This window comes from Vicugna pacos, chromosome 27 (assembly GCF_048564905.1).
Source record: "Vicugna pacos chromosome 27, VicPac4, whole genome shotgun sequence".
NCBI classification, from domain to species: Eukaryota; Metazoa; Chordata; class Mammalia; order Artiodactyla; family Camelidae; genus Vicugna; species Vicugna pacos.
Window position 1 is genome coordinate 14,472,229 of NC_133013.1, and position 13,443 is coordinate 14,485,671.

General features: G+C 48.1%; 1 protein-coding gene across 3 annotated transcripts in view; it reads right to left on the reverse strand.

The window, feature by feature from the left end:
* Positions 1–13,443, reverse strand: part of SLCO3A1 (solute carrier organic anion transporter family member 3A1) — a 263,922-nt gene that overhangs the window by 248,517 nt on the left and 1,962 nt on the right. The gene's annotated exons all lie outside the window — the stretch shown is intronic.

Genomic DNA, 13,443 nt, shown 5'->3' on the forward strand with positions numbered 1-13,443 from the left:
CTCTGAAGTAGGTACATTCCCTATTCTATCCTCAAAACCATGAAGGAACACGGGCGGGTGGAACCAGAGACACTGAAAGGACATCCCCAATTGTCAACAGAGTATCTCCAGGTCAGGGAATAATGGATGGATGTTTCTCCTTCTTTGCTTTTTAACGTATGACTATTTACCTATATTTTGCAAATTTTCAACAAAGTATTTCTTGTGTAAATAAGTAAGACAGTAATGTCTTTACATTCAGAAAAAAAGCCACAAGCATGAACTTGAGGTTCAAGTTAATGGTAAAAACCAAGGGATATGGCCACACGGGGCTCCGAGCCATCTCAGCCAGTGCTTGGCTGGCCCGTCTGCGGCAACAGGTGTGGGCCCACGGGCCAGAGGCATTCTGCCCAGACTCCCCACACACTCTACAGAAGCCTCGAAGCTGAAGGGCAACCAGCTCAATAAATCCCCCACTAGCCTCCCAACCCCCACGTCACGGGGGCCTCTTCCCCGAGCCAGCTAAGTTCATAGGATACCTGCTCTCTGGACCCTCGTGATGATTCCACGGACAAGCCCCCCCCACCCCCCGTCTCCGCAGCCGGCCGAGTCCTTGCCAAGGAGAACGGGAGGGGAAGTTGGAATGGCCTCCGCCCAAATTTTAAACTGAAAACTGCACGCCCACTTTTTGTTTGGAGACATTTCCTGTGTGTGAACACAGTTTGTTCTGTTACCAGCTTTCAAGTGATCCAGAACTGATATATCTGAGGCCAAGCTAAAGTGTTTTTTGGGGGCAAAAAAAAAAAAAAAAAGGCAAATACGATAGGGCCTTTCCTAATTGTAGCTCATCTTGCAGAAATCTCATTTGGAGATAACTCAAAAGAGAGGCTGAATACAGAGGTGCCATTGTGCATGGATGCTACACCTCCCCTCCTCCACTGCCCCCACCCCGGCGCACACTGCATTCCCAGACAACCAGCATCCTTTAGCCCCTAAACGCCATCATGTAATGCAGCCATGCCTGCTTCTGAGTCTGTGGATGTGGCTCCCTCCACATGCTGCAAGTCTGCCTTCCAGCAGCATTTTAGGGCACGACTTCAAAGCTGGGTGGTGAGGGGGCCGGATGAAAACCTTGCCAAGAGAGATACCAACAAACTCCCGCACTGCTGGCTGGAGCTGAGACTCCCCAGCACCGGTTCTGACATGCCCCAGTGTGGGGCTGTGGCCCCCAGGTTCCCAGCCTGCCCCTTCTCCATCAGAGGCCCCCCAACTCTGGCATGTCCAAGGGCTCTCCCCAGCCAGACTCACTCAACACCAACCCTGACCTCTCATTCCCTTAGATCTACTCTGACCAAGGCTGAGAAAGTCACTTTACATCCGCAACCACACACATTCTCCTCATCCACCCAGGCCCGTCTCCGACACCACCTCCCACCTTGACCCAGCACTTCGCTTCTACGGTCAGAGAGCACACTGTCCCATCCCTTGTAACACAGCTTGACTCGCTTCGAGGCTCCAGGAGGGCTGAGTCACCGCCTGGCCTGGGACCTGCACAGTCTAATGAATGAGTAATTAATGAAAACATTATCAACACGTCGTCTCCCCCACTAGGGTACATAAACTCCAGGAGGGCCAAGAACAGCCTTACTCAACTCTGTGTTGCTTTCAGCACTTAAGGAAGTTGTCCAAGTTAATTAGTTTGGCAGAGACTGAGCTAAAGTCTTTTAAAAGGAGCGTGTGCTGAGAAATTCTGAGAATCACACAGCTCCCACCTCCACCAAAAAACTCGGAGATGAATGAGATTGGGAGGCAGACGTCTGGTCCTAATGTAACACCTACCTGGCCAAATCCACGACTGGCTGGCAGAGCGATAAAGCCTCTCCCAGCCTCACCGAATCGGACAGGGCTTCAGGGAGGAGGCAGGGCCAGCTGGAAACTGTACCAGGTTTGGTTCCTGTTAAGGAGTCCCAGGTGTCAGAGACAGGGAGACGGACTCCACACAAACACACCCACACACAGAGCACACACGCATCATGCTCACCCACATGAGATTCCGGGCTCTTTGTAACATGCATTTCTCTTAATCAGATAATACGATCATCTAATTCAATCTCTGCATTCAGCTCTGCCCAGAAGAGGGCAAGGACTCGTTGAAAGCTACTCTTCCATCCCAGCAGACTCACTCCCCTAAACCACGCCACGCTCCCAGAGAGAAACATGAAAGGGAGCAAGGATTATCCCTGGGCAGCATTCCTTCAAAGACAGGGCCTTCCTGGTAAAAATGATTCTCCAACCAATATCCCATAACCCGCCTCCCCAACCCCAAACCCTAAAGAGGACAACGAGTTTGTCCTTTCCTTTGTATCTTCGGAATGACTTAGGGTCTTTTGCTGTTTTTCTTCCTTGTAATTATGGGTCGAACATGTCCTCCCCAAAACAGACATGCTGAAACCCTAATTCTCGGGATCTGTGAATGTGACCTCATTTGGAGATGGCGTCTTAGCAGATGTCATTAAGGTAAGATGAGGTGATTAGGGTGGGCCCTAGTCCAGCTTGACTGGTGTCCTTGTGAAGAAGACAGATACACAGAGGGACAATACCATGGGACCTCGGGGCCTCAGGTTAGCGAGGTGCACTGCAAGCCAAGAAAGGCCAAGGATCAGGGGCCACCACCAGAAGCAGGCGCTCAGGAGAAGCAAGAAAGGATCCTGCCCAGAGTCTCAGAAGAAGTGTGGTCCTGCCGCCAGCTTGATTTCAGACTTCTGGCCTCTGCGACCGTGAGAAAAGAACTCTGTTGTTTTGTGGTCATTTCTTAGGATGGCCCCAGGAAACTAACACACCCGGTTTCTTCCTCCAGAAACACCCAGAGAAACACATTCAAATTCATCCACCTTCTCACCTCAGGGTCCAAGTCCAGCTCACAGCCCAAGGATACAGGGTCCCTGTGGCCTTCTCTTGACCACCCACTGCATCTTTCTGTATCTAAGGGAGACAATACAACCCGATTCTGGTCTAACATCTCAGATACTGAAAATGCTCAAGAATGGCCCGACTGCCCTACAAACCCCACAGAAGAAAAGGCTGAAATAAACGGGAAGACCCACTCCCTGACTGCCACTCCCAAATTCAATACAGCAGAGCTCAGAACTGGTCCAGGATGGCGAGAATGAACACGCAGGCCAGGGTGAAAGTGGGATTGAACAGTGATGACTGTGTAAGGGGCAAGGGCACCATTGCCTCGTCCACTGAATGAGGATGGTGGGAAATCAGCGGAGGAGCCGGAGGAAGGATATTAACAGTGCCCATGGCATCAGCCTGGCATGCAGCCCCACTCAGGAGTGACGTGGGTCTGGACTCCTGGGAGCACGCCCTTGCAGGGGGCGCGCACATCGGGCCGTGACATCCTGCCAGGATTGGTGAAACGTGTCCACGCTGGGGTCAGGGACCAGTGGAGGGGGGCTGGAATCAAATTAATGAACAACCAGGAAGCAACAGAGCTGAGCTGACCACCATGACCCCCAGCACTCAGCTCACCTGGCACAAAAAGAAAGGCAGTCACAAAGGCGACAGACCTGAACACAAGAACACTCTGCTCTCTTCTGGGGGGACCTGAAACATTTCGCTTGTCACATGGAATCGTCTCCCTGATAGCAGTGGGTGCCAGGAGCCCTGGGATGATTTTTAATTGCTGCTTATGTGACAAAAGCATTCCGCAATGAAATCCAAAGTTATCAGAAACCAGATAAATACAAATGCATGTATTTTTATCTGTTTACGAGATTAAGGACAGCTACGATGTCTAATAGGAAACACAGCATCTATTAAAAAAAAAGGGAGAGATGTTTTAAAAGCAAATAAGAGAAATGAGTGATTTTTTTCCAGCATTTACCAAAACATTATTTTCATTTGTATATGTTTATAATCATTATTTCCAAAAATTAAACTCTTCCTGTTTAGCTGCTCACACCTGCTGACGGGGCGGCTCTGGAGCACATTCAGGCAAGTTACTTAGTTCTGTGCCCTGATTTTGCCTAAGATGAAAGCAGCAAATGTACAGCCATGTTATCTTTAGAAAGACCTAAGAATGGGTGTCCCAATGCAGGCCGATGCCAACCTTGAGATACAGGGACACAATGCCTATTAGACAGTTCACCCCACCCGGGCATCTTACAAGGTCCTCGAGCTGCCTTTGGCTTTAGCCCAAGCGCTGCTGGCTGCACGCGCCACTCCGAGCCCAGGCGCAGCACGGCGGGCCTCCCCATCTGCTCCCATCAACCACAGGCTGCAAAGCTGCAAAACTGCTCGCGGACTTTTTGATCTATTTATCTGCATCTCCACGGATTGGCAAAGGTAAAAAGGAAGGTGCTAATTTATGTTTTGTTTCCAAAAGATATCCTTCCCTTGGACTGGCTGAAAAGCCTCTCACTGGCAAGTTAAGTTAAGCTTTGCAACCAACAGCATTTACCAGCACTGGGGAGGCCACACACCACGCCACATAACAAATCACAAGTCTTGCCTGAGCTTTTCTGCATAAAGACTGGAGAGGCCTTTCTGAGCTCTTCTATGGCTATTTCAACTGGCCTGGGTCTTCTTAAGTCTTTTCTCCCTTGTGAGCACCGTTGACCACAAAGTACACTCCTTGTCTACAATTCAGGAGGCTGGAAATCTGAAACCAATCATGCAGTGTGCTGTGCTGTGCCCCGACGCATGCATGGGTTTGAGAAGAGGGTAGTGTGATGTGCCACACTGAAACGTATGCCAGTTTTGCAAAACAGGACAAAGTACATCCTTAAGGGCCATCATGGTAGGGCTTCAGAAACTGAAATGGCCAAAGGATACAGCCCATCACAGTCAACAGTGATTTTCTCCGATGCCCCACTGAACAGCAGGAGCCATCGCTAAAGAGACCTGAACAGACACCTGCCCTCTGCCACCTTAGAGATGCAGGGACCACAGACCCAGGGTGAGCCTGTGCACCCTGGAGAGAAGGCAGCCAGCTACCAGGGGGTCAGCTCTAGGGGGCTCTGTGGGTCTCCTTCAAACAATTCTCTGACCCTAAAAGGCCAACAGAGAGATAAACAAATCAACACTATTCTTTATTTTACAGGTTGCATCACAATAACTGAATCTTACATAAGACAAACATACGCGTCCCTGCTGCTTGGAGATTTTTCTCCCCATTAAGGGAATTCTCAAACCCAAGATTTCAGGTACAGTATTGTAAAGCTTATATAATCCGTCAGAGGGCAGCGTTCCCATTTCAACTGGCTTATATTCAAGGCGGTAATTTCTCACTCTAATCAACAGGAGATGGGAGAACAGCAACATCAGAATGAGGTGGGGGGTGCGCGGGGTGGTGGGGGGCAAACCCAACCATTAGAAGGAGCCTGCCTATTTTACATTAGCATTTTCCAAAGGGATGGGAGGAGGGAAAGACAACAGCCATCCCCAAGATCATTTTATAATAGGCTTTAATTGAAAAACACCACCTTGACACTGTTTGCCCTACATCAACCTTGCAAGTGCAGAAATGAAGGTGAAAATATTCATTTCTACCTCCCCCAGGCTCCTGGGGTTGTGTGAGCAGTGCTGCAGGAGGGAACTGGCTATTTTATGATATACTATTCCATTATAGCCCCCTGGGCTACGTGTCCAAAGTCTGCTCAACTTCTCCCTATTTCTGCTAACACTACACAACCAGGAGCTTACGTGGCTCTGAAGGGACAGCCACCACAGCCTCTAGACATACCAAGAAGAAGCTTCAAGGGTTGCCTGGACAGCCAGGTTCACTATTCAGAGACCCGTCCCAGAGGGCAACCTGCCAGACAAATTAGAATCTGCCACCACGCAGTACAGAACTCCCACAGGGAATGTGGATGGATGGATAGACAGACAGATGCACAGACAGAAGAGCAGACGGCATACTCCAGGCTTTGGAATGGACTTGCACTACTGCCTGGTAAACTAGACCTTCTGTCACACCCTCCGAATGCAGTAGTCACACCACTGCCTGCTTGGTTGGGTCTGAGGCCACAGCCTGCTTCCGGGACCCTCAGAGCACTCACTGCAGAGACTTTGACAAAACACAACCCTAAGGAAATAAGACCCCCACGTTATGGTCAGTACCCTCTTTAATTCCGTTACCAGGTAACTTAAGGTGTCACCTGGGATATGACATCCCAGCAGCAGAGGGTACCGGGGAGCTATTGCCTGGGTATTTACGATGGAAATCACGAAGGCAAAGGGGACAGGGGACTGGGGGCTCACCCCTCTCCCCTGCTCCCCAGCCACACAGTAGGGCTCATAGCAACCGATGTCGCCTTTTGCTTTTAACAGTGAGTGCTGAGTGGACGGGATACATGAGACCTTGGTTTTAAGTCCAGGAAGATTCTAATGACCAACTCTCCTAACAGTAAAATAATTATTCCCCGTCTGGAGAAAAATGTCCAGTCGCTGAAGAAACAGCTGGGTTGGTTACCATCATTTCTACTAAAGAACAAGCAATGAAGCAGTTCATCAGAAAGGACTTCCCTTTTCAGAAGGGCTCGGCTCTAAGCCCCAAAGAAGAACCGAAATAAGGAAGCTGGGAGCAGCCAGCTGCAGAGATTCTGCCCGCATCCAGCGGCAGGTTCCCACTCCGCACACCATCACAGAATGATGCCCAGAAGGAAGGCCTGCATACTCCACAACCGTGGCTGCAGAAAGCTCAGTGCTTTAGGAAGCTGACAGGTTCCTTCCTCAGCGACATCAACACAAAGCCACCAGGGTTCAGTGGTCTGGGGTCCTCAGCGTGCCCGTTCTCTCCTGTGATGCCCATGGCATTTGAACGTGAACCTTGGAAACCACCCAAAACATACACTGCAACTTGACTGAGAAAAGTGTGGTTCGTGCCCTGTCCTTCCCAAGGTCAGGACTGATCAGACTGGAGGAGGAAAGCTGCTCCTACAAGGACTGGCGGGAGGAGGGGGCACCGTGCAGAAGGTGTCCTCTTAAATAAGCACTATGAGCCTTAAGCCTAGATGGACGAATCCACGGGACGAGCAGCCAGGCTGTGTCGAGAGCCCGACGGCTCTGCTTCTAGGAAACCAAAGAGGATCGCGATCCGGGGACTGGTCACAGCCGTGCCTGCTGAGCCCCGCTTAGTACTGCAAGAGGACCGAGGTGAAGGCAGTGGGTGTGGCGGGGGGCCTGAGCCCTTGGCAACCAGCGCTGAGCTCTGAGGTCGCACATTTTAAACAAGGCTGCCTGGAGGGTAGCATATGTCCACAACATATGTCCCTTGGTCCCCTCTTCTGACATCTCAGGCTGCCTTGAAGTGACCACTTTTCATCCAGAAAAGCAGAGCAAGCTACAAGGGCCCAGATCTCCAATTGAGGAAACAGAGCCCAAGCCACACACAGTACCCCAAATTCTTGGATCCCTGGAAGGGGTGTCTGCTCTGCCAAGGTCAACGAGTGGGGTTGTGACATCACTGTTAAAGTAGTTATTGAATACCGCACCCTATGAGAAGCACTCTGTCACGTGTCCTTGTATTTAAATGTCTCAACCATCTGTAAGACAGGCTTTATCAGCATCCCCATTTTTCAGATAAGGATATTGAGGGTCAGGTTAGTCAAGTCATCAGGAACTGATAAGTCATCCGATCTAGGTTCAGTCCCAGGTCTTTCTGAGTCAAAGCCCAACACCTTCTGCCCTGCCCCTCAGTCAGCTCCAAATCTAGACCTACACAGCCTTCTCCACACCGTGGCCATGGACCAGAGCAAAGATGCTGAAGCCCTCCCACAGAGAGGTATCAATGCATCTGTCCCTTCTCCAGCCACCTCAGAGTGCCCCCTGACTGTAAATGGTCAGCAGAACCATGACTATAGCAGGTTCCTCTCCCACGTGACTAGTAATTTTTATAGCATCTTTCAGATAAGATGGATTGCTGTATTTATAATAAGAGAATAAACAGAATTAGCAACTTACTTATCAGTACTTATTTCTTGCTTTTAAAAACTTTTCACCTCCCAGACAAAATGTTCAGCTGAATAGAAAGGCATCTGAATGTACAATTCACTACACCAAAACCAAAGCCTGATGGAAATAACTGTATTTCTCATTGGTTGGGGGCTATATAGTTATTATGTTTGCAGTAAATATGTACAACCGTATTATTATTAATAAAGACAGCTAGTACTTATCAAGTACTTACTGTCAGTGTTGAAAGTGCTTTAAGTGTACTGACTCAGTTAATCCTCACAGCAACACTGTGAGTTTTAAAATTAAATACTAAGGCACAGAGAGGTTAAATAACCAGCCTAAGCTCACACAGCTGGCCAGGGAAGGACATAGGAATGAATTCCAGGTCTTCTAGATGCTCATCCAATAAGACACAGCTGCCACAGGTACAAGCCGTTCTCTACCTGGGAGTTTTAACCATTTATCTTGGAGTTCTCATCATTAAAAAATACTGTCTTCTCACATTAACACAGAAGCACTCAGGCCACATCAAACACAAGTGTCTTGGAACCACACCAATCCACTTATCCTATGAACCAGAGTCAGTGACTCCACTTACTGTTTCCTGTGTATTGTCTCTTTCGTAGATACAGAGAGAGAAACAGAAAGCAAAACTAAATTAAAAGAAGAAGGATGCTGTCTTCCTGGCCAACAGATCACCACCGGCATTTCTGAGAAGGAACAAATTGTGGGTGATTTGTCTTCAGGGGAGACGAGGTTCTAAATCCATGTGTGAGCCATACAATCAAAATTACCACCAAAATATCTCTGACATCCTCAAAAAATGACAGCATACCGTATTTGGTGAATGTAACGCTGTACAAGAAAATGGGTGTACATAAATAATGCACACACTAAGGCATGGAGCGTGATAGGTATTTGTACAACAAAACAGAAGTGAATAGAAGTGATGCTCAGTGTTTGACTCTACACCCCAGGAACATGGTTACTCAGTGGTGTGTGCAGCTAAGCCTGGGCGAGTTAAACGTGGTCCTGAAATTGGAAGTAAGGTAGCTGGATTTCTCACAGAGTTGAATTCTCCACTGCAGCAGGGGCTCAGCACCTCGTGCACAGTCACCTGCCTGCCCACATCACCTGGCAGGCCCCACCCTCCATAATCCAAGGACCACGGTCAGCTCAGCGTGAGTCCCTGTGCCCTACTTCTATGCGAAAGGCGGCTGTATCCCGATCGTTTTTGCTACCTTACACTTACTCATCCCTGGTCCGTCTGCCAAGTCCCTAAACAAGGCAGCACCTCAGAGCTTGCTTTAGTAAGATGAGCGAGAGAAATTCACAGAGACCCTCCCGCTCCAGTGGCCTCGGCACCGGAGGAAACTTATCCAGCCTGGTACAGAACAACACCAGTCCAGGCAGCTGGCAAGGAGATGAGTTTTAATGCTGAGCAACAGATAAGCACATCCTGGCCACTGGGCAGAGGCCTCCGGGCCATCCTCTTCGTAAGGTATCTAAAACCGAAATGGGGAGAGTTACACAACTCACAATTCAAATTTTTTTTATAGAAAGAATATTTTATTTGGTGTCTTTAGAAGCCGTTAAGGATGATAACAATTTGGAAATGAGACTGTACCAAACAATAGCCAAAGACGAATCACCCATCTATGCCTTCTCTTTGGTCTGGTCACTCAGAAATATGTTATCAGCTATCACTCTGTTGCTGGTCCTCTCCCATTCTTTTTCCCCATATATTCACCACAGCTTACTTTCCCTTGCACACAAATTTGAGAGCCCTTGCTCACTTCACAACTCATTCCGTTTCTGCGATGGCTAAACACACAAGAGGAAATCCCCATGGAAATGGAGGTAGGTACACAAAGCCAGTTGAAAGAAATTTTCAGAAATAATTTTTCCCCCTAAATAATTATTAGCTAAACATTTTCAACTAAGCTGTGAGAAAAAAAAAATTAGAGTAATTTTATTTCTTCCTACCTGGGGCTATATAGTAATTATGCACATGGCAGGGAATTTGTCACTTTGAGTAACCATAAGTGTGTAAAATAATTTAAGGGAAATACAGTTGCCTTAATCATCATACTCATTTGACAAGGACTTTAAAAATGTTTCTCAGCTGTCCGCTTCTGGGTTAGATGGGCAAAAGAAAAATCATCTTTAAAATGATGCATCTTTAGGGGAAAAAAAAATAGGAAAAGAACAAGTCCAGCCGTTTCACCTCACCCACTGACTGCAAGCCCACTGAATGCTCTCAGGCATGGAAAAAAAAAAAGCAACTATAAAGCAGCGAGATGGAACCTTGTGGAACCTTGTTTAACACTCGGTCATCTGTCTCTCGCTTTGTCACCACAACCTCAGGCTTCATTTCTGCGTAACTCTGAATGGGGAAATGCCGACCCCTGGTTCATAAGGACCGTCTATGTGCTCCAGCCAAAGACTCAATTGGCCTTTTAAAGTTCTCATCCTGAAGAAATTCAAATGCATTTGTAATTGAGCCTCATTCATAACTGCTCAGAGGTGTCTTCAGTTTTAATTTCCTGTACACATCCTTATTAACGCCAGTCCTCAGTAACTTGAGAGCGTACACAGACTTCTGTAGGTACGGCTACCCTCAGTGAACGGCTTGGAACATCTCATGGGTCTCTACCAGACCCCATAAAGCGCACACGAAACAACTTGCTCTCCGTGCGGTTCCCATATGCCTGTGCCTTCTCCAAACAGCCCAAGACTTAAGCAGATGTTACATCCTTGCAAGTAGGTCAGTGCAGACTGGAGCCACCCGAAGCAAAGACCCGGGAGAGGAAAATTAAACTGCATCCTCTCTTCAGCACGCAGTGAGGCTCAAACCAAACAGGTCCCTCTTCTTAGGCTGAAAAAACATTTCCTAGCCAGCCAGGTTGTTTAAGTGAGTGCAAGAGAACATCCCTGTGACTCTTGGCTCATCTGAAGCATGACTTCCAGTTAAAACACTGGCAAGGGTAACAGATTTCAGAATCCACAGCTGTCCCAGGTTGCACCGGTCACCTTACCTATAGCATCAGGGTCAATGTCCTTCTGCACTCCTCCAGGAGACCCTGACACTCGGGCCAGAAGTTTCCCTACCTAGGGGGCAACCTAGAAGGTCCCCTACCTAGCTTAACAATAGTGGCTTTCTCATATACAGGTCTACCTTGAGTTTGGGTAGGTTCTTGAGGGAAAACACACACACACACACACACACACACACACACACAGGCAACGATGTTGCCTGTGCTCACATCACAGGCAACATCGTGCTTCAGTTCTGCAGTCGGTTGGGAAGCCTGTACTAGTGTCACTGAAGACACTGGGCAATCTGTCTTTTCAGAAATAAAAGGGAGAAATGAAAGGAAGAATCTGAATATTTTTAAAAAATGGCATCTGGGAAGATGAAATAAGAAGGTGGCTACTACACGGCCTTTGGGAATCAAATAGGAAATAGAATTTGCGATCACCCTTCCCTCCCTGAAAGTAAGCAGGGTTGGCAGTGCCCCAAGGTGTGCCTGTCATCAGGTATCTGAAAAGGCTTCATTAGAGGGGCAAACCGATCGCCAGCGTAAAGATCATATAGAGCACACACCTTGCACATGGACCCTGTGTGTGTGATCGCCTACAAACACAGGGTCTCGGGTTTCCTAAGAAAGCCGTGATGAATTAAAAGGGAGAAATCTGCCTTTCCGGCAAACATCCTGTACTGTTTCATTCTCAAAAGCATTCCATGCAGAAGTCTCACCTAGCTCAAGGAATAACAAACTTTTAATTCTCCTTCCCAAACAACAGATGAAGAGAGAACTCTCAAATGGCCCAGAAGAACACAACCCAGAGGAGGCTGATTCAGTCAACCCTGGTGAGCAAACGATTTATTTTCATGAGGTTCAGACAGAGGCAATGGAGAGTCGGGGGCAGCCGGGCAAGGCAGAGCCCTTAGCCCCTTGTGCCCTCACTCCTAGTCATCCAAATGAATTCAATTTCCTAACCCTGTCCTCCCTGGGACCTCCATCTGCTTTCTGCCAGTCACCTGTTGACTCCCGTGCCCCTGCCCCTCGAACCAGGCTTTCCATCAGCCCAGGCTGGAAATGTCAAGAGGTCCTCACCAAGTGGACTGAATTCCTCCTCTGTCTGCTGCTCGCCTATTCTGGGATTAAAGTCAATTGCCCATCTCCTGGTGCCAGCCCTGCCCCTAACGTCCACCACCCCATCAGCCCTCTGCTTCTTAGCCTTCTTAACCACTCATCGGACTGAAGCCCTGCTTCATTTCCTCCCAAAACCCTTAGGTCACTGCAAGCGAAAACTGAGTCCATGCCTTTATCATTCACAGTGTGAAAAGTTCTGTTGGTGTTTGCCACACGTGAATAATGCACCTTGTTGAACAGAATCGGCTTGAGGCAAACTGTTCAACGGAAGGCAGCTGGCAATATACTGACTACCTCCTCTTAAACAGAGACCCGGTTAAGCATGACATGCTTTGCATATGTTACAGCGCAGACCCACATATGTTTTGATTACTGGGCATTTGTGTCTTAGTAACACGTCTCTGTTTGAATATTTTATAGTAAAGTTCCCTCCAAGGACACTGATAAACTGATCTCCAACACACGGTTACTCCCTAACTCCAAAATTCCGAAGGCCACAGGTACTGTCTGTAACTATATATTAGAACTACAGACAAAGTGCATTTCATAAAACAACAATCTAAACAGAAAAGAAAAAGTGCTTTTGGCTACAAGGTTCACGGGCAGCAGACAAGTCACGGATGCAGACAGTAACAGGGATTTAAAGGATGCCTTTCATCTGACAAGGAGCAAAGAAAACGCATTTGATTTTTAGAAGTCCTGTAAGTCCGTCACCCCAGGAACCGAGCTGAGTTTGAATAACCCTGTCTTGCAACCACATAACTGACTTTACCCCACACCAGAGACCAAGCAAGCCCCAAGTCTCAGGAGACTGCCTATGAATGGTACGGACGGGGCAGCCAGCAGCAGGCCCTCATTAACTCGACCCCAAGGCCAGGAATGAGGAATTAATGGTACCATCCGGAAGAGCATGATTCTGTCTCAGGATGTGGTTATCCAACAGCCAAAATCTTGTCCAATTTTATCACTATCAAACTTGCTCACTAACACTCAAAGTCTATGACATTTGATTTCAGTTTCAGGTCAATAGCCAAGTAATGACTTAACGCTATACACTCTGAAAGAGCTTTGCCTGCTTAGTCCGGACCGGACTTGGTTCTGGACGTGCACTCTCTGAAACCCAAGTTGGGACCACCTGATCGGGGCAGGAGACAGAGGTAAAGCAGGTATTTGACAGTGCTGAGTCATTACAAGCTGTTTCCCCTGATATGTTATGCACCCCTGGCCATTTGAGCATTAATTTCCCCTTTGAGAAGGCAAATGAAATAGATGTGCACAATGATGCAACACCCCCTTGGGAAGGAGGCCACGCTGGGGAATTTGGGTCTAACAGTGGGTAGCA